A 25,182-nucleotide genomic window follows, 5' to 3' on the forward strand; every position below is an offset into this window, starting at 1 on the left:
CCTGGAGCCGGTGTTTGCCCCAGAGCCCGGCAGGTAGTGGGTACTCCATAAACATCTGTGGTCAGAAAAAAACCGAGTCGATGGAAAAGAAAAATGAATAGTTTGCTCAGGGCTCCCAAAATGGACTTCTTTTTGCACAGGAGTTCATCTACACAGGAGTGGGGTTTTTCAGATCAAATAAAAAAGAATGGCATCTGAAGTTATTTATAGACGGGGAAGTGAGATGAGTCTGTTGGGCGTGAAGGTTTAGATGCATTCATACCCAGCTCTTAAAAGCCTCCCAGGTCTGAGCCTACCTCCTACCCTTGCAAGCTCCCTCTTCCCAGCTCCCTCATCATGGCCGGGTCTTCCTCACTAGGGAAGAGCCCCAGGGAATCCTGCACCTGCTACAGAAGAGGTGTGCTCAGGGGGCCCAGGGAAGTGCCTTTGCCCCGAACACCAGGTTTTCAGCTTGGTTATTCTTCAGTCTCAGAAAAGTGCATCTTCTTGTTTCCTGAAACTTGGGAATATGACAAAAACAGAGAGGGGGCTTTTGCAGTCATTTGGAAGGCCAGCATGAGGTTATGGGCAGCCAGTTCAGAGCCACTCTCAATTCAGACATTACCCAAGCCTTGTAATACTAATGAAAAATGGCAGCGTGGGCCTGGAAACGCTGTCTTTGAAAGGAAGGTGTGTGGCAGCCCTTTGAAACCTGGGTAATAACTTCAGGCTCAAAGGCAAATAAGGCAGAATGGGTGACAAAGGCAATCTTTATATAAATAGTACTTAAACTCGCAATGATGAATTGGCATATGGAAACATAATCCAGACAATTATATCCCAGGAAGAGAGGTAAATCTATGCATCCATGCAGGCTGGGAGGGCCAGAGGCCACGGGGTTGGGGGGAGGGGGTAGAAATATCCAGGGAGAGCAGACAGTCCAGCTGGGGCAGCTGGGCCTGCAGTCGGGGTGGCAGAGAGAAACGGCAGAGTAGGAGAGAAAGCAAGTCAGGGATTGCAGCATTGTGATGGGGGCTGACAGCGGTGCTGCCCTGCATGGGCCCCAGTTATTAGCAAGAGGATTAACCACCTGGTTCATGAACAGCAAAAGCACAGTGCAGGGCAGCCAATGGGTGGTTGCAGAGGCCTGAGCTCCCTTGGACAGAACTGATGGTGTTACTGTACTCCCCTAATTGTCGTGGAACCAACTCCTCGGCACACATGAACTCCTTTCTATTGGCACAGAGTGCAGTGGACATTAGCCAAGGCCATGGCCAATGGTGATGGGCCAAGGTTGTTTTGTCATAGCAGTTCACTCTTAGCTAGCACTTAACTCTGTGCCAGGCCCGTTCCTAAGCACTTTGATCCTTAATTCATTCAACTCTCAGGATACCATGATCAGGTAACCCCTTTTAGTACAAGAGCAATGAGCTGGAGGTGGTGATTATTATTACAGCTTTTACACTGCCCAACCCAGGGTCTGTCCTGCCATGCTGGGGGAGTCAGCTTGCTTCCCAGCTTCCCCGTTGGCATCTCTCCCTCACTCCTGCCCCAGGTCCCCTGACTGCGCATGCTCTCTGGTATGCATGCCCTTGGTCTCCTGATCTCTGTGCTCCACCGACCTAGGGCATTGTTGTTGGAAAGTGGACACACAGAGAAATCAGTGAGCTTTGCTAACTGGCAGCTGCCAACTCCTGGATGCCCTAGCAGAACATTCTAGAAGATAATGCCTGGTGTTATCCCAGTACTACATATCACAGACCAGTGGAGCTCAGAGCCCAAACAAGAACCAGCCACACAGGTGACGCATGCAGGAAGTCGAGAGGCTTCTCAGGTTGAGGAGCAGGTGGGACAAGGTTTACACAGCCCTGGAGAATGACACGGTGGTGAAAGGATGAAACACATTCCAGCGACTGAGGAAACAGTAGAGAGCAAAGAGCCCTGCGTAGAACCGATGGGATGGAAGGGCATCCATGGCTGGCCAACTCTGCTGCAGACTCTCTGGTCTTTCTCATCAGGGTCACCTTCACACCTGCATGCTCTACTCTGAGCTACTTCCTTAGGTACAAACAGGGTGTGGACGCCCCAGCCAAGCTCCCAGCTGAAATCTGACATGAGTCACCCTTGATGATACCACAGAGGACAGAGGGATATCCAGCTGTGCCCAACCGACCAACAGGACTATGGGAAACAATAAATGGTTATTGTTTAAGCCTCTCCATTTGGGGCTGGTTGTTATGTAGCAGTAGATGACAGATACACCTGGATGGAGGGGCTGATGGCCAAAAACAGGAGGAAAGAAAGTAGAAGGGGGTGTGATCTGAGACTGAAATCCCCCAGAGCTGCATCCAGATCATAGAGAGCAGCTATATATAGGGTTTTCTCTCCCAGAGAGAAGTATTGAGTTCCCTTCTTTTCTCTACCCGCTAACAACTCAAATAGCGAGTTGTATGGGAGTTACATAAGCCTTTTTGTATAGAACAGAAATAACCCTCATGCGAAGTGGCCAATTGAGTTATTTATGGCATTTTCACCGCTAGTTCGCGCAGCTCTGCAGTTGATCCAGCTGATTATTCCTCAGTCAGCTGCTAACACAGGCAAGGGAAAAAAATAAATAAAATAAAATAAATCAGTGGCTGTGCAGCAGATGAATAACCACAAATAGATGCGGCCAGGCTGAACCCAAAGCGGACCCCACACGACTGCCGATGCCCAGGCAAGGCCAGCCGTTGGCCCATGGATGTCCACATCTGGACTTTTCTTCTTAGTCACCCATGCCAAGGATCTATCTGCCTTTTCTTGCTGATATTTCTATGAACAAAGAAGCACTGGTGAATAAAATGGGTCAGGGCTCTTCTCTTCCAATTTATTCAAAAGACAAATAAATGGGCACTCTTTTTTCCTTTTGCTCCTGATTTTGGACCTCAGGTGCACACAGCTGGGCAATTATATGCTTCAGTTCACCTCATGCTGCCGTTATTGCCCCTTGCAAGGCACCTCTCTTGGTTTACTTTATGTTATTTTATTTTAGTATTTCCTCTTCTCACTCACCCTCCGTCTCACATGGCTCCTGTAGGCAGTGACTCTAACGGGTTTTATGTCTGTCCTCAGAAATACCAGTGTTCCTTGTACCCTAACCTTGCAGAACCCTCATGTGGCTAATCGCCTGCTACTGCACATCTGCTCCTGGGCCCAGAGCATGGGGGGAGAGTAGCAGAATTGTATTTCTGGTCGTGCCAAGCACAGGCAGCCAACATCCTGAAGGGGTCCTTGGTGGGGACAAGATACTCCACTATAAATGTAATAGGGAAGAACAAATCTGACTCCATATTGGATCCGTTTCTTTTACTTTAACCTTTGTATTCTACTGCTTTTGCTACAAGCTAAGAATCTTGCCTATAGCTTGAAATATACAGGATAGCCCATTCTCAAGGCTCTGACCTTTAAAAATATAACAGTTTTCCATTCATAGAGAGATCAAAAGTTGCAGAGTAGAGAATAACATCTGTCTTGTTGGAGGTTTACAGGAACATCCTGAGGTGACCTACGTGGACAGCTGCAAGAACAAAGGATTCCGGCACCAAGAAGTGTGCAACAAGCAGCCACACCCCCTTCCCCTTTTAGTATAAAAGAAACCTGAATTCTAACTCAGGGAAGATGGTTTTGGGGGGCACTAGTCCACCATCTTATCAGTCTTCTGAATTTCTGAATAAAGTTGCTATTCCCTGCCCAAACAATTTGATGTACTGGCCCGTTGTGTGGTGAGCAGTATGAGTCTGGACTTGGTAACATAAATTTCTATTGTAAAAATCTAAGGGTCTGTGGCTTTGATTATTGAGCATCAGTTCTTGATGGTTACTGTGTGGTAAATGTTCTGAAACTTTGTATTCTCCCTACAGTTTAATGACAGCTTGTCCGTGTGCAGAATCCAAGGGTTGTAATTCTTTTCCTTCTACCTTTGGACGTCACTTTCCTCAATTGCAGATTGGAGACATAAGCAATACCTTCCATCTTATTCTTTTATCGTGGCAGGTTATCTGCTTTATCCCTTTGAGAGTTTTTAGAATCTTCTCTTTCCTTTGATGATCTTAAATTTTACCCTAATGTGTCTGGGTACAGTTTGTTTATTTATAACATCTTTATTGGAGTATAATTGCTTTACAATAGTGTGCTAGTTTCTGCTGTATAACAAAGTGAATCAGCTATACATATACATATATCCCCATGTCTCCTCCCTCTTGGGCCTCCCTCCCACTCTCCCTATCCCACCCCTCTACGTGGACACAAAGCACTGAGCTGATCTCCCTGTGCTATGCAGCTGCTTCCCACTAGCTACCTATTTTACATTTGGTAGTGTATTTTTTAAAAAACTTTTGTTCTATAGTTTTAACCTATCCCATTGGGCCCTCTGTGAACCCTTTCCAGCCAAGAACATCTTTTCCTAAGTCTGTGATATTCTTGGTCTTTTCTTATTTTTCAGAAAACTTCCTTTCCATTTGCCCTTCTCCCTCCCAGTGGGGCTCCTATTATGTGGATGTCTAGAACTTATTCTGCCACAGACACTGTCTCCCAGTCCTTTCACCCTCCTCATCCTTCTAGGTGAATGTCTCACCTGACATCCCACCTCCTCTTGTTCCCTCCGGCGTTCTGCCATTCCAACTGAGTTCACTATTTAAAATATCATTTTAGACACACTTCTTCAGAAATGCTTGAACCTGCTTCATGTTTTTAATATCTATAGTAACTACTCTGAGGAAGTTTTCTAAAAATTTATTTTAGATTCATATTCTGTCTGATCCATTAATTCTGTTTCGTCTGGCACAGGCTGTGTTTCGTAAAATAGCATGTATGCATCTCAAAGATCTCCCCACTTTTCCTTTAGAACTCTCCACAGTTTTGGCTGATAGGTGCATGTGACAGATGGGGTGAAATCTTCAACCCTCATTTGGGCTGTGCTGCAGGGGTAGGCTTTTTTTTCCTGTGGGGGTGGGGGTGTTTGGGAGGAGAGACCCTCCAGGGTTGCACTCTGGGCTCACCCACCCTTTTTGTCTCTCCTGCTCCACAAGGTTTGTCTGAAAATGTCTCAGCCCTTGGCCCAGACACTGTTTTAGTTGGGAAGTGACCCCTGGGTTTGCAGCTTCCTGACTAAGAGCATGGAAACAGGGTGCTGATGGAATACAGAGTCCTGGGAAGCCCATCCAATGTGCTTCAGGTACCCCTCCCAGCTCAGCTACATCTTTGCCCTGGGGACACCATGTTGCCTCCCTGGGAGATGGCTGGGGTGGAGAGGGTCTTGCTGCCTTCCCCGGGTGGGCAATGGTGGGGGGACCAGAGCTCAGAGGGCTCCAGGGGGATGCAAGAGTATGTCAAGAGCCGTGTGCTGATGGCCGGGACCCTAGAGAAAGGAATGGAGATGGTTGGCAGCTTTCTTATCTCCTGGGCATTGAGGAAACCCATCATGATTACAGGGGATGTTGCAGGAATTGGGACCTGGGTTCTGACAAGGGTGAATAAGTGGGATGGATGCCATTTGGGTAAAGCAGAGAAGTTGTGACAATCATTTAGCTCAGGGAAGGCAAGTAGGTTTGAGCTTACATGCCAGCCGTGATGAACTGGGAGTGGTAGTTCTTTTCTTGCAAACATATCACTGGAAGATCTGGCCAGCATGCAGACTCTGACTCAGTAAGTCTGGCTGTAGTCGCGTCTCTGCATTTCCAACTGGCTCCTATGCGATGACCATGCTGCTGGCCAATGCCTGTGGACCACAATTTTAGTAGCAAGGTTCCAAAACCCTGTGTCTACATGGATGGTGAGGCGTCCATGAGGTCCAGCAGGAAGGCTGTCTGGGTCACACGGTTATATCTGCAAGACGGTGGGGGTGGAATTTTAGCACGCAGCAATTTTCATCTCTGATTTGGTCATTTGGTCTTTTTTTTCACAGTTAAATATGGCTTGGAAACCCCCTTTTTTATTCTGTAAATTTTCTCCGTGGTGTTAGGCCATCTTCCATCCACTTCACAATGCCATCAATCTTTATTCATTATTTTATCTGACAAACATTTATTTAGTACCTAATCAATCTTTATTCATTTATTGATAATTCATTCATTAATAATTAGTTCCTTCATTCATAATTTTATTAATGCCATCAATCTTTATTCATTATTTTATCTGACAAACATTTATTTAGTACCTAATCAATCTTTATTCATTTATTGATAATTCATTCATTAATAATTAGTTCCTTCATTCATAATTTTATTAATGCCGTCAATCTTTATTCATTATTTTATCTGACAAACATTTATTTAGTACCTAATCAATCTTTATTCATTTATTGATAATTCATTCATTAATAATTAGTTCCTTCATTCATAATTTTATTAATGCCATCAATCTTTATTCATTATTTTATCTGACAAACATTTAGTACCTACTCTATGTTAGGCATTGGTCTAGTGCAGAGAACACAGCAGGAAACAAAACAGACAGTCCCTGCCCCTATATTTTTGTAGGAAGAAAGGACAATAAATGAATAATTAGATATAGGAATGAGTGAATGCATACATAAGAAACACATGAGAAGCATGTAGGAAATACGTAGGAAATGCACAGACTTAAAAGAAAAAGTAACTGCTATGTCAAGTGGTAGGAAAGCATGGAAGTGCTGGGGGAGAGCAGAAGTCAGGGTAGGTCTGGCTTATGAAGCTCATGTTGAACAAGAGACCCAGGCAGAGGGAAGAGCAGCCACTGCGGCCCTGGCGCAGGGCTCTGGGCATATTCTGGCCACGACAGGGGACCCATGTAGCTGGAGCATAGCAATAAAGAGGAAAGTAGCCAGAGATGTGGCCAGATCAGTACTGAAGGCAGATGTTGTTGGGCCTTGATGGACATGAAAGGGCTTTTGCGCTTTTACTCAGAGAAATGGGGCATGATTGAATGGGTCTAAGCAGAAGAGTCCTGTGATGTTTTTCACATTTTAAAGAGATCACCCAAGCTACTCTGTGAATAGTTTGGAGGTGGAAGAGGAAAGAAGGGTGGAAGCTTGTAGACCAGTTTGGTCATTAATGTTGTTCAAAGGAGAGGACAGCTGTGTGGGTGGTAAGAAGTGTGTGGAGTTTGTGTCTGGTGGAGGTAGATTCCAATGGATTGGACGTGGAGTGTGAAAGAAAAGAGGAAGAGTGTCAAGGGTCACTCCAAGGCTTTGGGTCAGGAAAGAAGATAGGCATATGGACTGAGACGTTGAAAGAATAGGCTCAAGGTTGAGGAGTCTGTTAGAGATGCGTGTGAAGGTGTTGAATGGGAAGCTGGAGCAACACGTCTGGAATTCAACACAGAGATCCAGGCCATGGGGAGTTACCAGCATAGAGAAGGCATGAAAGCCATGGGGCTGGGTGAGTTTGCCTAGGGGAGAGTGTCACTTGAAAAGAGAAGAAGAGGTCCAAGAGAGATTCTGGGGCACTGCAACATCCAGGGAGAATACAGAAAGGATGGATGAGAAAGAAACCTCAGCCATAAGTAAATGTGTTTTATCAACTTGACATATTTCCTTCCTTAATCCTTTTGGTGTATATATTTATAATGTCTAATAGTGCTGGGTTGCTGTGTCATGCCTTTGCCTGTAGGTGGGGCAATTTTACAAGTGAAATATTCACTAGGCATAGATTTCAGACTTAAAGCTTGAAGTTCTGTAATATCCATGAAGATCCAGCTTCAGTGGTTTTGTAAATATCAGATTCTGTTTATTGAGTTTACTTAAAATAACACAAACACGCAGAAAGGCAGTTACTTTAAGACGCGTCAACGTCACATTAAAATCCTCAGTATATATGTATACACAGGCACAAAGTAGAAATAGCACTAACATTTGTTTTCTCACAACAAATATTCTGAAATTAAACTTTACCACATCTCAGGTTTTGGATCAAAATCTTGAGATGATTTCTTTGTTCTATTTCCAACACAGTTCTTTGCCATCTCTCTGTAATTGGCATCCCAGATTCTTTTTTGAAAGGTGCAGATCTATGTGAAAATCCCCCCAATTCTTTCCCTTCTGAAAGCCAAACTTTGAAAGGATGGTATATGAGTGACTTGGCAGGGGCAGTCTGGAGTAGCTAAAACTCTGATGCTGAATTTCTACTCATTAACAAGTTGTTAAATAATTAATAGGTTGTGTTTAATTGCTTCTGTGTATATAATCTTGCTTTTTCTAAAAACCATCATTAATTTTCAGTTAGTTCCACTCAAAGTAACAAGGCCTAATGCTTCCAGTTGGAAAAAAATGAATATTTATGAACATTTATTCTATCTGAAGCTAGAATAGGATTATTTGGCTCCTTAATGTTTAAAAAGCAGGGTGGAGGGGGGAGAAACTTGTCCATTTTAGTCTCTGACATTATGTTTATTTGGCAAGTTTACATCTCTGACCTCAGCTAATTTCTCTAGAGAGCTTGTTAAATTTCGTTTTAAGTGGAAATTCTGTCCTCAAAAATCCAATTTTCTAAAGGCCGCAGTATGTCACACTTTTACACAAATGGTGAACAAGTGCTGGTTCTGGCTTGGATACCGGTGGGACAACTTGGCTAAGGAGTGTGACACTTGGCTAAGGAATGTGAGACCATTGATGAGAATCCATTGTGTCTCCAGTGCTGGGGCCCCTGCAGCTCAAACCGACAAAAGTCCTCTTGCCATGCAATTCCTGTGTGGACATCTATTCCCTTAGCTCTGTGCCCAGATAGCTGGAAGACATCTTGGGGATCCAGATTAACATTTTTCAGTCTACAAAACAGAAAACAGTCCCTTTTCAGGGATGTTTTAAAAAGATGTCAGATGATGGGTAATTTTATTTCCTCCTTTTTAGCTCTTGTGTTTTCCAAATTATTTATCATTACCAGGTAACATAATAGTATAGAAAAATCCACCCACTGTGGCTCTTAAGGAAAAGATGCTCAAAAAGCATCCTGAGGTTATCTGGTAAGGGGGTTTGCCTGGCTGTTTCACTGACTTTCTTTTGTGGCTGGAAGGAAAATAAGATAATTCCACATGTGTGTCTCTAACCAGTGTACTGCTGAGTTTTGCACGTTTCTGGTTATTATAAAAATGGCAACTTCTTTGATGTGGTCTTCTGGGACTTGTATTTTCATGCAACATTATGTTTCTAAGATTCATCATGTTGTATGTGTCTGTAGTTCATTCCTTTTAATAGCATATCACAGAGACTTGTTTTCACACAATATTATACTCTCAGAATCACTCAGGTTGTGTAGCTATAGTCCATTCATGTTTAACGGTGCCTAATATCCTAGTGTGTGAATATACATTTTTTTTTTTTTTTACCACTGTCCTGTTGATGAACCTTTGAGTTGCTCCCAGTGTTTTGCTAATCTGAACTGTGCTGGGTCCTGGTACACCTGGGCAAGAATTTCTTAAGGTACCTAGGAGTACATTGCTATGCTGTCACACGTGTGTATGTTTAACTTTATAAGATAATGTCCACTTGTCTGCACAATGGCTGTGCAAATATACACTGTCACTGTTACGTAAGCTTATTAGCTGGTGCCAAATCCATGGAGGTAAAATAGCCTATCATGGTATCTGGATTTGCATTTACCTGGTTTTGAATGAATTATCTCCCTCTTTTTTTTGGATATATGTGTTTCCACTTCTGTGAAATGACAGTTCATGTCCATTACACATTTCTCTCTTGGTTAATTTCTTTTTTCATATTTATTTAAAGGACTTCTTTATAGAGTCTAAATACTAAAACCTTTTTGTTTTCAGTTATATGTGTTGAAAATATCTTCTCTCAAGTTTTAGCTTTCTTTATAGTAAGTTTTACAATAGTAAGTTTCAAATTGCAATTTAGCCAAAATTATCAATCTTTTAGAAATATTTAGTGTTTTTTGGTTATATTTAAGAGCTCCTCCCCTTTTCCAAGGTCAGAAAGATATTATTCTATATTTTCTTTTAAACATTTTATAGTTTACATCATTAAAAAGTCTTCAGTTAACAAATGCTGGAGAGGGTGTGGAGAAAAGGGAACCCTTCTACACTGCTGGTGGGAATGTAACTGGTTGCAGCCACTATGGAAAACAGTATGGAGGTTCCTCAAAAAACTAAAAATAGAGTTACAATATGATCCAGCAATCCCACTCTTGGGCACATATCCAGACAAAACTATAGTTTAAAAAGATACATGCACCCCAATGTTCATAGCAACACAATTCAAAACAGCCAAGACATGGAAACAACATAAATGTTCATTGACAGATGAATGGATAAAGAAGATGTGGTACACATATACAATGAAATATTACTCAGCCATAAAAAAGACTGAAATAATGCCATTTGCAGCACCATGGATGGACATAGAGATTATTATACTAAGTGAAGTAAGTCAGAAAGAGAAAGACAAATACTATATATTGTTTATATGTGGAATATAAAATATGACATAAATGAACTTACCTACAAAACAGAAACAGACTCACAGACACAGAGAACAGGCTTGTGGTTGCCAAAAGGAAGGGAAAGTGGGGGAGGGATGGATTAGGAGTTTGGGGTTAGCAGATGCAAACTATTATATATAGAATAGATAAACAAAAAGGTCCTACTTTATAGCACAGAGAACTATATTCAATATTCTGTGATAAATCATAATGGAAAAGAATAAGAAAAAGAATGTATATATGTATAACTGAATTACTTTGTTGTACGGCAGAAATTAACACAACACTGTAAATCAATTATACTTCAACACAATAACTGTTCTTAAAAAGTAAACATTTTAGAGTTTCACTTTTTACTTATGTTTTAAATTTATTTAAACTTTTTTGTATAACATGAGATGGATAACCTAGTTCACTTTTAAAAAATATGGATAACCAATTGAACCAGTACTATTTATTGCAAAGTTCCTCCTCTCCCATTACTCTGCACTGTCATAACTTTTTATTATGTGTGGATCTAGTTCTAGACTCTCTGTACTTTATGTCCTGCCAATTTATCACCTTCTTTGACAATACCACCTTGCCTAACTTGGGACTGCTTTATGGCAAGTGTTGATAGCTGTGGTGTGTGCCCTCCATTCTCGTGTTAATTTTTACCATCATTTTTGGTCTTGCACACTTCCATGTAAATTTTAGAGTCAACTTGTCAAGTTTCATAGAATCCCTGTTAGAATCTGAATTGGCAATACACTGCATCTATAAATCAATTTAGGGAGGATTGATATATTTTTGATGTTGAGTTCCCCTGCTAAGAACATGGACGGATTGCACCCCGAAACAAGAAGCTCTTAAGAAATGAGAGGAAAGTAACAAAGACTTCTAAACAAAGTTTCTAAAAGGAATATTCTATAGACAGATAGTAGAGTGACAGTGGCTCAGAACCATTACTGATTTGGAAGTGAAATGAGGCAACCTGCTATCACACAAGAACAAGAATATAAAGAGAGAAACAATGAGGGAAAAATTGAGACATGGATAATAGAACCAAGAAGTTCATTACCCAATAATGGGTGATCCAGAAAACGACGAGAGAAAGAAAAGAGTAAATAAGAAAGAAATTGAAAAACAACAGAAGAAAATGACCTAATATTAGGAAAGACTTGAGTCTAAAGGAAACATTGAATGCTAAGCAAAACGTGTAACTGTACATAGCCCTAAATACAGCTAAAAGTTTTGAAATCCAACTTTAAATACAAGCTAATTTAAAGATGTTTAGGAGAAAGGCAGACTATTTTCCAAATATCATGAATTAGAATTGCATCAGTTATCATCTTTTAGCATTAAATTCTAAAAGCAGTGGGCTTATATCTCCCAAGTTCTAAGGGAAAAGGACATGAACCAAATATTGTGTAATAAGCCAGAGTCAGTCAAAAAAGAGGACAAAACTAACTCCCAAATATGTAGATTTTAAGAAAATTGTATCACCTATGAAATATTCCCAAAAGGAAATTTCCAGTATTTATACCAGGAGAGCAAAAGCTGGACCCAGGAAGAGGGAGTCATATAGTACAAGAAAAAGTTCAGTTACAAGAAAAAAAGTGATACGAAGAAGAGAGAAATAAAATGCAATATTAGTCAAAACTTTCAAAATAGTGTTAATACTGTATTATTATTAATATATATATATATATTTTTTATGGTACGTGGGCCTCTCACTGTTGTGGCCTCTCCCATTGTGGAGCACAGGCTCTAGACGTGCAGGCTCAGCGGCCATGGCTCACAGGCCCAGCCGCTCCATGGCATGTGGGATCTTCCCGGACGGGGGCATGAACCCGCGTGCCCTGCATCGGCAGGCGGACTCTCAACCACTGTGCCACCAGGAAGCCCCTACTGTATTATTTTGAATAAAATTATTATGCAAGGTTAAAAAGAGTCAAAAAGTTAAAGTTAATTGTTAACTTTAAGTTAAAAAGTTAAAAAGGTTAATTTTTAAGTTAATTTTTAAAAGTTAAAAAGATTAAATTTAAGTTAAAATGGTTACTTTTTTAATACGAAAAAGATTAAAAACAGTTTGGAACTAAAATTTGACAAAAGTTAAATAATACCAGGATACCAGGAGAGAGAATATAGAAAGATTTATGCTGTCTTTGTGGTAAAGAGGTTATAGAATCTGATTAATTTTGAAAATTTACAAGAAAAAATATTTAAATTTGTTGGCAAAAGTTTTACAGGTAATTACTAGTTTACCAGAAATAGGGTGCAGATATTCCAAACCTCTGGGTGGGGGGACATGAAATAAAGTTAATACAGCAAATTTCAAGAGGGAGAAAGAATTGAGCTAGAAATACCAAGATGGTAGGAATGAAAGAAAATGTAATTTCAATAATTGTGAAAGAGTTAAAATTCTGATTAAAGCCCCCAAAATGCAAAAAGTTTATTTCCAAAAACATACCTAAAAAAACAAAACAAAACAAAAGAGAAAAATCAAAGGAAAATAAACAAGACAGCCACTTCAGGAAAATTATAATAATGTAAAAGTTTACAGCATGGGCACCAGAGATTTAAGAACAACTAAATAACCCAGAATCCAAGGAGCCTCAGCTTTTCTTAAGGTTGTCATCATCCAGCACTCACAGGCCTTGGCTAAGTGCTTTGCATCAATTATTTCATTTAATATTCACAAAAATCCATAAGTGCAATGGCTTTGTAGCAATTTTACAGATGAAGAAATAGAGGTTCCGGAAATATAAATTTGCCAAAGATCATGAAACCATGCAGTGGCAGATCTGGGAATGGAAAGGTTGGAATTTAGATGGACGGCTTGCTGGATAAGACCATGCCAGCTGGAGAGGACGTTTCCTGTCTATCTGGTCATCTTGTCCCAAAGAGAATCAGAATGTCTTCTGCCCCTGCAAACGAGGGCTCCAGGGACAACCACTTTTCCATGTCCTTTCGTCCATCTCTCCCTCCTTGTTTGGCACTCCTCTGAAATCAGAGTCTCTCCTGGTCCTCCATGGACCGCCCTATGACAATCTGACTATTCTCAAGTTCAAGGGCTAGGAAAGGTTCCAACGGGCATCCAAATGGACTTTCATACAAGAAAAGATGGTTGCATAAAAGCAGAATCTTTGTTTCCAAAGGTATCTGGATCTCCTGCGCAGAGCCATCTCAAAAAGTGTGATAACTGTCGGTCTGCATTACGGGGGCTGCTTGGCCAGGGTGTGGTCCATCCTCCAGGCTCCTGTCCCTCGTATTCAGAGGCAGGTCTTGTTCCCGTGCTCCTGTACTGCTGATACCGGTCCACCGGGGGCAGAGACAACGCCGTGCTCAGAGAGGAAAGAAAGAATCCCAGGTAGCAAGCCAGGCCTGTTCCATTTAATCACAGGCAGGTAGATGCAGGGTAAGGCATCATGAGCTATTGCTTGCGGATACTGGGAGGTCCCCGCAGCTCAGCTCCAGCACAGCACTGCAGTTATTTTAAGACGTTACAAATCACTGATCCTGTGAGAGAGAAAGAATGTCCCCAGGACACAGCACTGGCTGGCTTGCCTTCTCTTATCCTGAACAATCCTTCTTTCCAGCCACAGTTCCCACAGAGCAGAGTCTGGATCCTGTTAAAGCCTACCCAGAGACCTCCAGGGTGCTGCAAGGCCACTGCGGTGTGCAGTCCAGACTCACAGAATGGGCACCGAGAGCCCTAGGCTGTAGCCTCAACTGGGCAGTCCAGCTCATTACATGTGCTTCTCCACCCACCACCACCTGCCCTGTCCTTTCTTCCTCCAGAACTTTTCACATCATATTTCTCTGTCTGCATGGCCTTAACCTGCTCCCCATCTTTGTCCCTTTGGAAATCCAATCCAGGTAACAAGGGAGATTACAGAGCTTAGAATTTAGGATTAGAATCAAAGGGCAGGATTCAGATTCAGCATTTGCTGGTTGTGTGGTCATGGAGGGCTCAAGTCACAGTCAACATCAACAGCATCACTATCGTCATGGCAACAGCAACAGCAACAATACAAGCAATAACCAATATTGGTTATAACCAATATTGTATCATATTATATTATTAATATAACAATAACCAAGCAATACAAGGACAGCAACCACTGTTTACTTCGTGCTTGGGCAGGTTATCATTGAGCCTTTACATCAACACTGAGATTAGGTGTATTATCTCTGTTTCATAAGTGAGTTAAATGTGGGTCCAAGAGCTCAAGGAAGGCCTTATATTGTATGATGCCATTTGTGGGAAACTTCCAGAATTTGTAAATCCATAGAGACAGTGGCGGCTGGGGCCTGGGGGAGGAAGGATGGTGAGTGACAGCTTAATAAGCAGAATTTTCTTTCAGGGGTGATGAATATTCTGGAGCTGGGTAGTGGTGATGGTTGTACAATACGATAAATGTACCAAATGCCACTGAATTGCTCACTTTAAGACAGTTAAAATGATCAATTTATGTAAGGTGTATTTTACCATAACTTTTAAAACGTTCAGGGAACTCCTGCAAGTCTGAATCCAAGGAACATGGGTTTGCTCATCCAGCTCTGCTTCTTCCTTAGCTGCCCTGGAATTTGGAGGGTAAAATAGCTCACAGGTGTCACGTCATCTGTGGGGCACCGTGCAAAATGAAAACGTAGGGTCCTTTGTGAAAAAATTACTCAGGGTTTCAAGATGACAATAACAGAGCATTAAGCCAAGCCCTGGGGCCTTTTGAGTGTGGGGCTGGGCTGCATGAGAAACACGCCCTGAAGCAGGTCCCATTCACAAAGCTATCATGACGTTCACATGAGATAACATGTGTGAAAGTGTTATGCTCAGAACTTGAATGAACCAAAGAGCTGCTACCCTGGCATATCCACCTCTGGCACCTGGACCTTGCCTGAAACTGTGGGGAGGGTTAACCTGCTCCAGACACCTGACTAACAGTCCCTGAAAGGGTTCTTTGTGTCAAATATGAGAATGATGGTGAGAAAGAGAAAGAGAAGAAAACATACATCATTTATTAGCCAACGTGCACAGTGCCTGGTGTAGCGTAAATATTAATCCACTTAATCCTTAAACCACCTGTGAGATGCTTCTTGTTAGGATGAGAATGAGGTGAGCACCTGCCTGGCATCACATTGCTGGTCAGTCATGTAGCTGGGACGTGATCTTATCACTGCACTCACGTGCTGAGGTCATCAAGCAACGATGCTCAGGTGGGAGGCTGTGTGACAGACAGACACAGACAAAGGCAGTTCCGCAGAAGGGCTCTGTCATTGACCTCTGATTCCTCCCAACGGGAAATGGGGGGAAACTTGAGCCAGGTGCTGCTCAAGAGAGCATCTCTGTACCGGGCTTACCTGGACACTTCTCTCTCTGCTAGGCCCTCCAAGCCTCACACCTCCGTGGTGTCCAGCCTCCCTCCCACCTCTGCATCACGAGTTGCCTTGAGCAACATGGAGCATTCTCAACCTCCAAATTTGCAGCTGTTCAAAGTTTGGGCTTATAATTCAAAAGGATACATGCACCCCAATTTTTATAACAACACTATTTACAATAGTCAAGACGTGGAAGCAACCTAGATGTCCATTGACAGAAGAATGGATAAAGAAAATGTGGTGCATATGTATAATGGAATATTACTCAGCCATAAGAAGAATGAAATAATGCCATTTGCAGCAACACGGATGGACCTAGAGATGATCATACTAAGTGAATTAAGTCAGACAGAGAAGGACAAATATCATATGATAGCGCTTATATATGGAATCTAAAAAAAAGTGATACAAATAAACTTATTTACAAAACAGAAATGGACCCACAGACATAGGAAACAAGATTATGGTTACCAAAGGGGAAAGTGGGGGAGGGATAAATTAGTAGTTTGGGATTAACATGTATATATATGTGATAGATAATCAACAAGGACTGACTGTATAGCACAGGGAACTATAATCAATATTTTGTAATAATCTATAAGGGAAAAGAATCTGAAAAAGAATAGTTATAAGTATATGTACAACTGATTCACTTTGCTGTACACCTGAAACTAACATAACATTGTAAAACGACTCTACTTCAATTTAAAGAAAAATTTAGGGCTTGAGTACAAGCTTCATCATTTCTGTTTACAGTGAGCTTTGTTTTGGCCAAGATGTCTTCTCTGAATGGCCAGCACCCTCACCCATTTCTCTGAGATCCTGGAGTTGGGGGAGGGGGATTTCCTGCTTCCATTCTCTCTGGTCCATCCCAGAGGAGGGGTGTCAGGTTCCTTGATGATTGTTGCAGGAGAGATCAGCGTTGATGGTGCAGGGCTGGATACAGGCTCCTCCTCCCACCCCCAGCTCCCCGTGTGGAGTCCCCACATGGCTTCCTGGGTGTCACTGCAGCCCCCCACCCCCTTGCCCACTCCCCAAGTTTATAGCTTCCCTGTTTATCCAATTCACTCCCAGTCTGCATGGGAGACTGCGAAGCATGACACGATAGACATTTCTCCAAAGAATACAGATGGCCAAAAGGCACATGAAAAGATGATCAACATTGCCAGTTATTAGAGAAATGCAAATCAAGACTACAATGAGGTATCATGTCACTCTGGTCAGAATGGCCGTCATCAAAAAATCTACAAACAATAAATCCTGGAGAGGGTGTGGAGAAAAGGGAGCCTCCTACACTGTTGGTGGGAATGTAATTTGGTTCAGCCACTATGGAAAACAGTATGGAGGTTCCTTAAAAAACTAAAAATGGAATTACCATATCATCCAGCAATCCCACTTCTGGGCATATATCTGGAGAAAACCATAATTCGACAATATACAATGTGCTGATATCCAGCTTCCAGATCAAATGCTACCTCTTTCTTAATGTTTTCTTTAATCTCTCTTTGCATGTATCCTGGCCCATGGCAGGTCTTCAAGGAAGTGAAATTTATAAACTTTGGGGAGAGGAGCAAATAGAATTCCTAATGAAGAAATGTTAAAATATGTGCCATGATCACACATTTCCTCCAAATGACCCTAAATGACATAGTAGTAACATTGCTTCTGGAAATATAAGCTCTATGTGTGTTTGGGTTTTCCACCATTTGGAGCAAGGCTGAGAATTTTTACAACACTTTGTATAGGAACAGGGTTTGCCTGTTCGTCTTTGCAGACGAGGGGTGGACGACACTAAAAACATTGTTTATCACCTGCTGCTTAAGGAACTGTGGAAGCTGACAGAAATCACTGTTGATAATGTGTACACAAGTCCCTGCATACCGACCCACACTAAGTTCTCAATAAACAGTGGCTCTTGAGAGAGTGGTTTCAAGTGTCAGGATGGGGAAATGCTCCACTCTGCTACGTGGACCCACTCCTGAGTCAGAGCCCTCCTCCATCTGTCTGTCCGGGCTCTGCTTCGTCCTCTCCCATCCTTCCTCTGCAGCCAGGCAGCCTTGCCTCTCTCCCTCCCTCTGCCTGCTCACTGCCTGCCAATCATTCTTTCTCATCTGAATCCACCTGTGTCCTGCGTGTTCCCAACCTCCCCCTCTGCTCTGCTGTTCTTGTCAGTCTATTCCCAGTCTGTTTATCTTCTTGTTTGTTTCTCTCCCAAGACATTTCACATTACTCCAAGGGGTTCTTTTCCATTCTGTAGGGAGGAACCAAGGCTCACCCTGTCCGTATAAACAGGTTACTGTTCTCTAGACCCTCCAGCTGTGTGTTCGTCTCTCCTTTCCCACTTCCCTGAGGATGCTCTGGCCTTTCTGCAATAGCAGGCCTTCCTCCACGTTCTTTGACACCGTTGTCAGCCTTGTGTCTCCTTATAGCTCCAGAGACAGCTGGACATTCCCCTCATGGCATCCCTCCACCCAGCCGGTGGCAAATATGCTGCATGGAGCAGCGCTCTCCCCATGGTCTCTCCATGTTCCTGCCTCCAGTTTCTGGACATCTCCATGTGCTTTATGTGGTACTCTGTCCCTGGCTCTCTGGCCAGTGTCACACCAGCATTCTCCCTGACACCCGGGGATGTTGCTTGTCCATGATGGATGACAGGCACCCTTTAATTCAGGGGGAAAAGCAAAAGCAGGAACAGATTTAGGCAGGACTGTGCTTTTTTAATGCCTGTGCTGATTTCTCAAGAAGTTGAACATAGTACCAAGGATCTCATCCTTAGGCGATTCTTTTCTCATTTTCAGTTAATAAACCAGGAGCATAAATAAGTTATTCCTAGAAACCAGGACCTTAATATCCCATGAACCCCACTGGCCAGTTAGAAAACCAGTGTGCTGACTGGCATACTTATAGGCATCATTAATAGAGTGGATTTAACAATAATAACAATAATCTCAATAACAATAATCCCACGCTGGACTCATGGTAAGCATTCCTTAAACAGGTATTTCCTAAGTAAATATTATCTAAGTGTGGAGTTATGGTAGATATTTATAAAGAGGAATCTGACTTACTAAAAAAGAATCTTGCAATGAATTCTTGATAATCAGAAACCTTTCTTGCATTCTTGGAAAAGATGTGGAAGGAACGGTTTGGGGTGGTCAGGCAGTGCATAATCATGCTCTTTTGGTGCTCATTAAAGTTTCCTCAGTGTCACTGTCGGGTCTTCTGAGTGAGCTCGGGAAGGTGGAAAGGTGTTTTTAGGGATATTTAAGATCTGGCATTTCAGGCTTCATGCTGCCACCCCTGGAAGATTTGAGATATCAAAGGCTAGAACAAGGCCCCGGATTATAGAATTAGAGACACTGCAGGATACAATTCAGAAGTCGCAGCCACAAGTTAATGAATCATATCTCCCCACTGACTGCCCCCCAGCGTGTGTCAATAAAATTTTCAGAGTGTGCTGGCTAAGATGTCTCAGATGTATTTTTTATGGAAGCTACCTTTAGCTGGGGAAGCAGAGCAGGGACAGAGGTGTCCTGGGAACCAGGACACTAAGCCCTTGATGTATATTATATAATTCTGCTCTCATAACAACCCTAGGACATGGTGAGTGTTCTTATCCCCATTTTACGGGTAAAGAAACTGCGACCTAGTGAAGTCGTACAACTCGTCCGAAGCTCCACAGCCAGCAAGTTGCAGAGCTGGGATATGAGTCCAGGTCTGTCCACCCTGAGACAGGCTGGGACCTGGGACCCTTTGCTGCAGTGCTTGCACCTGGACAAACATCTCCTCAAGCAACGAAGTACAAAGAAACTATAAGGGATTTAAAAATATCCGTGTGCATGCATAGTTGGGGCAAATTCTGGACAACAAGATACAAAAAGACCAAAAAAAAAAAAAAAAAAGAGAGAGCAGAAACAGGGTGTTGGGAGCAGAAGCAGGGTACTGCACATGCCCCTTGCACTCAACACCACCAAAGGGGCTGGGCAAAACACCTAAGCTACCCCTCTGGCCTGACCCCTGGACACAACCCTTCCCTCGCCTCATGTAAGGAACAAGCTTGCCCCCCTTCAGGGAGCGAGCAAGAGAACATGTTACTTGTTTTCTCTTCTTCCTGTGACCTCAGGAGCCCCAGTAAAGCCTTGCCTGAATTTCTTGACTGGCAACCAATTTCTGTTGATTGGGGGAGGGCAAGAACACTGGTTGGTATCACCCTCAAAGCCCGTGCTGCTCACCACCCCTCTGAAGTTCTCCCATGGGATGGCTTAGTCCCTGCGTCAAATTGCACGAAACAGAAACCAACCGTGTGTTAGCCAGAGTTAGCATGGCACGTCCCGAATGCCCTCCTGGAGTGTTTAACTTTCACCAAGTAAGCGGCTGCAAAGAGTTCAGAGCAATTTGTTTCTCGCTGTGACTTCACAACTGCACCCAGGAGCCCAGACACAACCCAGACAGTTCAATCCCAATCGCAGTTTTGCAGATCCCTGCACTCCACTCAACAGATGTCTCATGATTCTGCAATATTTCCAACTGTCAGAGCTGAAAAAGCAATAAATAATAATGCTCCCACATTTACATAGCAATTGAACACACTGCATAGTAGAATAACTTTGTTCCTTTCCATTTCAGTATTTTGAAATGCCTTCAGAATTCTCGGGACGTTTGCATATCATTCCCAGGATGCTTGTGGAAAGCAAATATTTAGACTACAGGGACATTACTCAGTCTTAAAGCATATTTTTTTCTGGAAAATAATTGTTACTTAAAGCAGATGGTGTTACTGTCTCTGGCGCACAGCTCGTAAGTCTCCTTAATTTATTTCTACATTCTTGGTATGGTGCTATCTTTAAAACATCCCTTACAGCAGCCACAGATGTGTGTGAGGTTTTGACCATCTTTTCCTTTTTTTTTTTTTTCCTACTGAAGGTCTGTACAGAAGTAAACTAATCCTGAAGTAATCCCAATGTGGGTTATCCTTGACTTAAAAAGCGTTGTCTGCTGTATAGCCATCACAACAAACACTCAAGGGGCTGCGTGGAGACTTTGTTGTGCTGCTTTGTTGTGCTGACGTGTCACACCACCAAGTGCTTGGAAGGAGCAGACATGCCTTCACATCTGGGAAAACTTCTGGTTATTCTGAAACTTCTGCTGGAAAGTTGATGGTGACTTGAGGCTTTTGTCATTCCAGACTTTGTCAGCATTGAGTTAAGGTGAGAATTCCAATGAGAGGCATGAGATTGGTGGTATTAACTGTACCTAAATCTCAGAATCTGAGCTTTCTCCAATGTGGTCAAAGTTTGTGTACTGGGAGGAGGAACGCGGGAGTGGTGGCAACATGAAGAACGGGGGCCTGAGCTTTAAAAAGGCAGCTTAGAACTTGCCCACCCAAGTTGATATCCTTCGGTAAGAGCAGGGTAAGCAAGATGCTGGGCTAAGTCGCGAGGAGTTGCATTTCATTTAATTTACTTCCCTGATTATTGAAAAATGGTTACAGGAAGATTAAGCTGTAAAAGTAATGGCATTAGCAAATAGCAAGGGGATGTGGTTATCCATCAATCCGAAAGGCTCTGGACACCTCCACTTCCTCTGACTTGATTATTAATAATAATGAATAATCATAATGGGCTTTTGGAGCAGCTCTTATTCTGGAATTCCAAGGCAGTGTCCCAACATTAACCTGTTCACTTGCATACCTTTGTAATTCTGAAATCCAAGGTAAAGGAGCTCAGGCGAACCCTGAGCCCCACAGAGGAAGGAAGATGACTCAGAGGCGAATGTGAGATCTCCAGTCTCAGCTCTATGGACACGCCTCCCGGGTGGGTTCTTTCCCACCCAGCAAGGGGTGCTGGGGTTCTGTGCAAGCCGCCCATGGCCATGGAAAGGGCCACAGGCTCTGGCTTTCAGCACTGGCTCTGTCACTTCCTAAGTCTCAGCTGACCCATCCATTAAATGGGGGTGCAGGATGGGGAGAGATTAAGACCGTGAGGCTGTACCGGTTGCAGTACTTCAGGTGTGTAAGCCTTGGCATTTAGAAAGTGATCAATAACTCTGCATTCCACACTTTCTGTTTGCAAAACAAGAGGCTTAGTCTTGCCCTTTCTTACATGAGTATCCTGAGGGCCCAATGAGGACCATCAGAGATTTATCAAGCAGACATTAACCCAGACTCTGAAAGGTCTTTGGTACCAGGATGGAGCCAAGTACCTGTGTCCAGGAGCACAGCCCTTGAAACCCATGTCCAACGTGGCAATAGATGAAAAATATTGTAAAACACTATGTGAGAAGGGAGAGGGTACCAGGGGTTCTACGAACCCAGAGGGGGCAGAAATGAAGCATCCTGGATTCATTCATTCAGTCATTTATTCATTTGTTCATGCAAGAAATTTAACTGAGCACCTACTTTGCATCAGACATTATTCTAGGTGCTGGGATTAGAGGAGGAAGCAAAACAGCTCCCTAGTGTTGATTTCCTGTCAGAGTGGAGGCAGCAACTAGAATCGTGAATGGACTATGGAAATTCAGACGTGTGGCTGCCCTAGAATGCTTCCCCCACCACAGGGAGCGTGAGTGACAAGCGCCCCTGCTGCTGGGTTCTGAATCTATTTCTGTATTTGCACCCAGGTCACTCCTCCCATGGGCTGCTCCCCAAGGGCTGTATGATGATGTCCTAATGAAGACCCCATTGCTGAGAGCTGAGGGACTTTTCCCTTGCCCCACTTGGGCTCAAGGACTCTCCAGTGGCTTTGCTGAAACCACCAGACATCTCCTGGGGTTCTAGGCTCTCACCTGCCTTCTTGCTGCTGCCCATCACCTGGGTCAGACCTGCATGGGCTCCGGCCACTCTCCTAGCCTTTTTGGGCTCCCTCCCAGTTTCTCTCACGAGCATTTCTCCTAATAAAGTCCTACATGCTTAATCCCCTTTGGGCCTCTGCTTCTGGAATTACCCAGATTAATGCAGATGTTTTGTAGAATAAAGCAGGGAAAAAGGAAAAAGGGGAAGAGAGGGATGGCATGGGAGGAGCCTAGGGAGCTGGCCATTTGAATATCTGAAGCAAGAAGACCCCTAGCAGAGAGAACTTCAAGGCAGTGCTCCTGAGAGAGGATCATAGCTGATGTGTGTGTGTGTGTGTGTGTGTGTGTGTGTGTGTGTGTGTGTGTGTGCGCGTGTGTGTGGCCGAGGGAGGAGCCCAGTGCAGCTGGAGCACAGTGAATGAGAGGATGGGGGTCAGGGAAGGGACTGACAGGCCACCAGGGACCAGCCTTCTTAGGTATTTTAGATCAACCGTGGCAAGGAGTCTGGATCCTTTCTGAGTGAGACAAAAGCCATTGTAAGCTAGAGAGCACAGTGCAAATGTGATCTTTGGGATGTTTTAGAAGATTCTCTCCAGCATCTGTCTGAGAATAAAGCTGTGTGTGAGGGGAGAAGGGGGCATCGGGGGGAAATAGAAAACTAGTTTGAGGTCTACTGCAAGACCTCAGAGGAGAGGCAAAGGTGGCTTGGAGCAAGTTGGAAGGATCTATTTGGCAAGTAGAGTCAACTGCAGCTCCTGATGGTCTGCGGACAGAGGGTACAAGAAAGTCTCTGGTCAAACTGAGTCAGTGGAAGCCCCATTTATTAGTACAGGGACACTGGGAAAAAGCAACTTGGGGAACACATCAATACCTCTCTTTTGGGGAGGCTGATTGAGAGGTCTTGGAGTCACCCACATAGAATTGTCCAGAGGCAGAGGGACACTCAAATCCAGATCTCGGGCCAATGTTTGTGCTGAAGGAAAAATGTGTGGTCTTTGGAGATGAACCATAACTGAGGGTAAACGTCTCATGGTGGAGACTCGACGAGCATCAGTGGAGCTGAGAGCAGGGAGGAGGCAGGTGCAGGAGCTGTCAGGAGAGCACCTGGGAATCTGCCAGGCCAGGTGAGACCTGATGACAAAGAGCTTCAGGCATTGGCTTTGGAGCTTGTGGCTCTTCTGTCTGTTTCTGGAGCCACTGAAGTTCCATAGAGGGAAAATAAAGAGTTGGAGACAGGCTGGGGTGGAAGGAAAGGGGGTGATCCTTACAGTGTTTCAAAGTGGTGGTTACAGGGAAAAATAAATGGAATGTGTCTTAACCCCCTACATGGAAGGGTCTATCAGATTAGGCAACTACCTGGGAGTTAAGTGATTGGGGCCAGAAGAGCTTGGGAGGCAAAAACCATTGGGTAAGCATGGGCTGTGTGAGGCTGAGAGTCATGTGATCAAAAAGGAAAGGATTAAAAAGGTGAGAGTCTTCAGAAAAAGCCCTCAGGAACCTAATCCTGTGTAGGCTCAGGAGAATTAGAAGTCAGGTCTAGGAGAAGCTGGACAGCTCCCAGACTAGAAACCCAAGGGTTTCCAAGGAAGGGCTACATTTCCAGGAAGTGAGGTGTTGATACTGTTAGACATACAAAGCTTAAAAAAAGGTGAGAATTCATTCCTTCGTTTGACTAAATTTGTAAAGCGACGGCAAGGCTCAGAGACCGGCTTTATGGGAAGTCCTGCCCTGAAGGGTCTTTGGGTTTTCCAGATAGGTGTATTTATTTTTCCCCTATATGTGATGATTAAAATTTTCAAATATATAAACTTGAAAGAATTATACTGTGAACACCCATGTGCTCACCATCTTAATTCTACAATTAAAATTTTGCTGTATTTGCTTTATCGTCAATAACTGTTTATCCCTCTATCTAAAATCCATCTTACCTTTTGTGCATTTCAAAGTAAGTTGCGGACATCGGTATACTTTCTCCTAAATATTTCAGCAAGATATCATTAACTAGAGTTAAATATTTATTTATGAATCATTTTAAGATGAAATTTACATAAAGTAAACTACAAAAATCTTCTGAATATTTATACCCATATTTCTTCAGAGAGCTTTTTTTCTTTTTTATTGTGGTAAGAACACTATCATGAGATCTGCCCTCTTAACAAGTTTTTAAGTGCATATAAATTATTAACCAAAGACAGTAGAGTAGATCACTAGAACTTATTCACCTTATATAACTGAAACTTTACAACTGTAGAACAGCAACTGGTATAAAGCTTTCCTCACCATCAACATCGCCCACCAGATGGTACATCGTTACAACTGATGAACCTACACTGATGACAAAGAGCTTTAGGTATTGGCCTTGGAGCTTGTGGCTCTTCTGCCTGTTTCTGGAGCCATGACATGTCATCATCATCCAGAATCCATAGTTTAAATTAAGATTCACTCTTGGTGTTGTATGTCTTATGGGCTTGGACAAATGTTTAACAACATGTAGCTATCATTAGAGTGCCATACACAATAGTTTCACTGCCCTAAAAGTCCTCTGTGTTCCTCCTATTAATCCCTCTCCCCACCCCAACCCGTGGCAACCACTGACCTTTTTACT

The sequence above is a fragment of the Delphinapterus leucas genome, chromosome 1 (assembly GCF_059928025.1).
Source record: "Delphinapterus leucas isolate spDelLeu-1000000601 "Yukka" chromosome 1, BTC_Dleu_Yukka2, whole genome shotgun sequence".
Classification (NCBI taxonomy): Eukaryota; Metazoa; Chordata; class Mammalia; order Artiodactyla; family Monodontidae; genus Delphinapterus; species Delphinapterus leucas.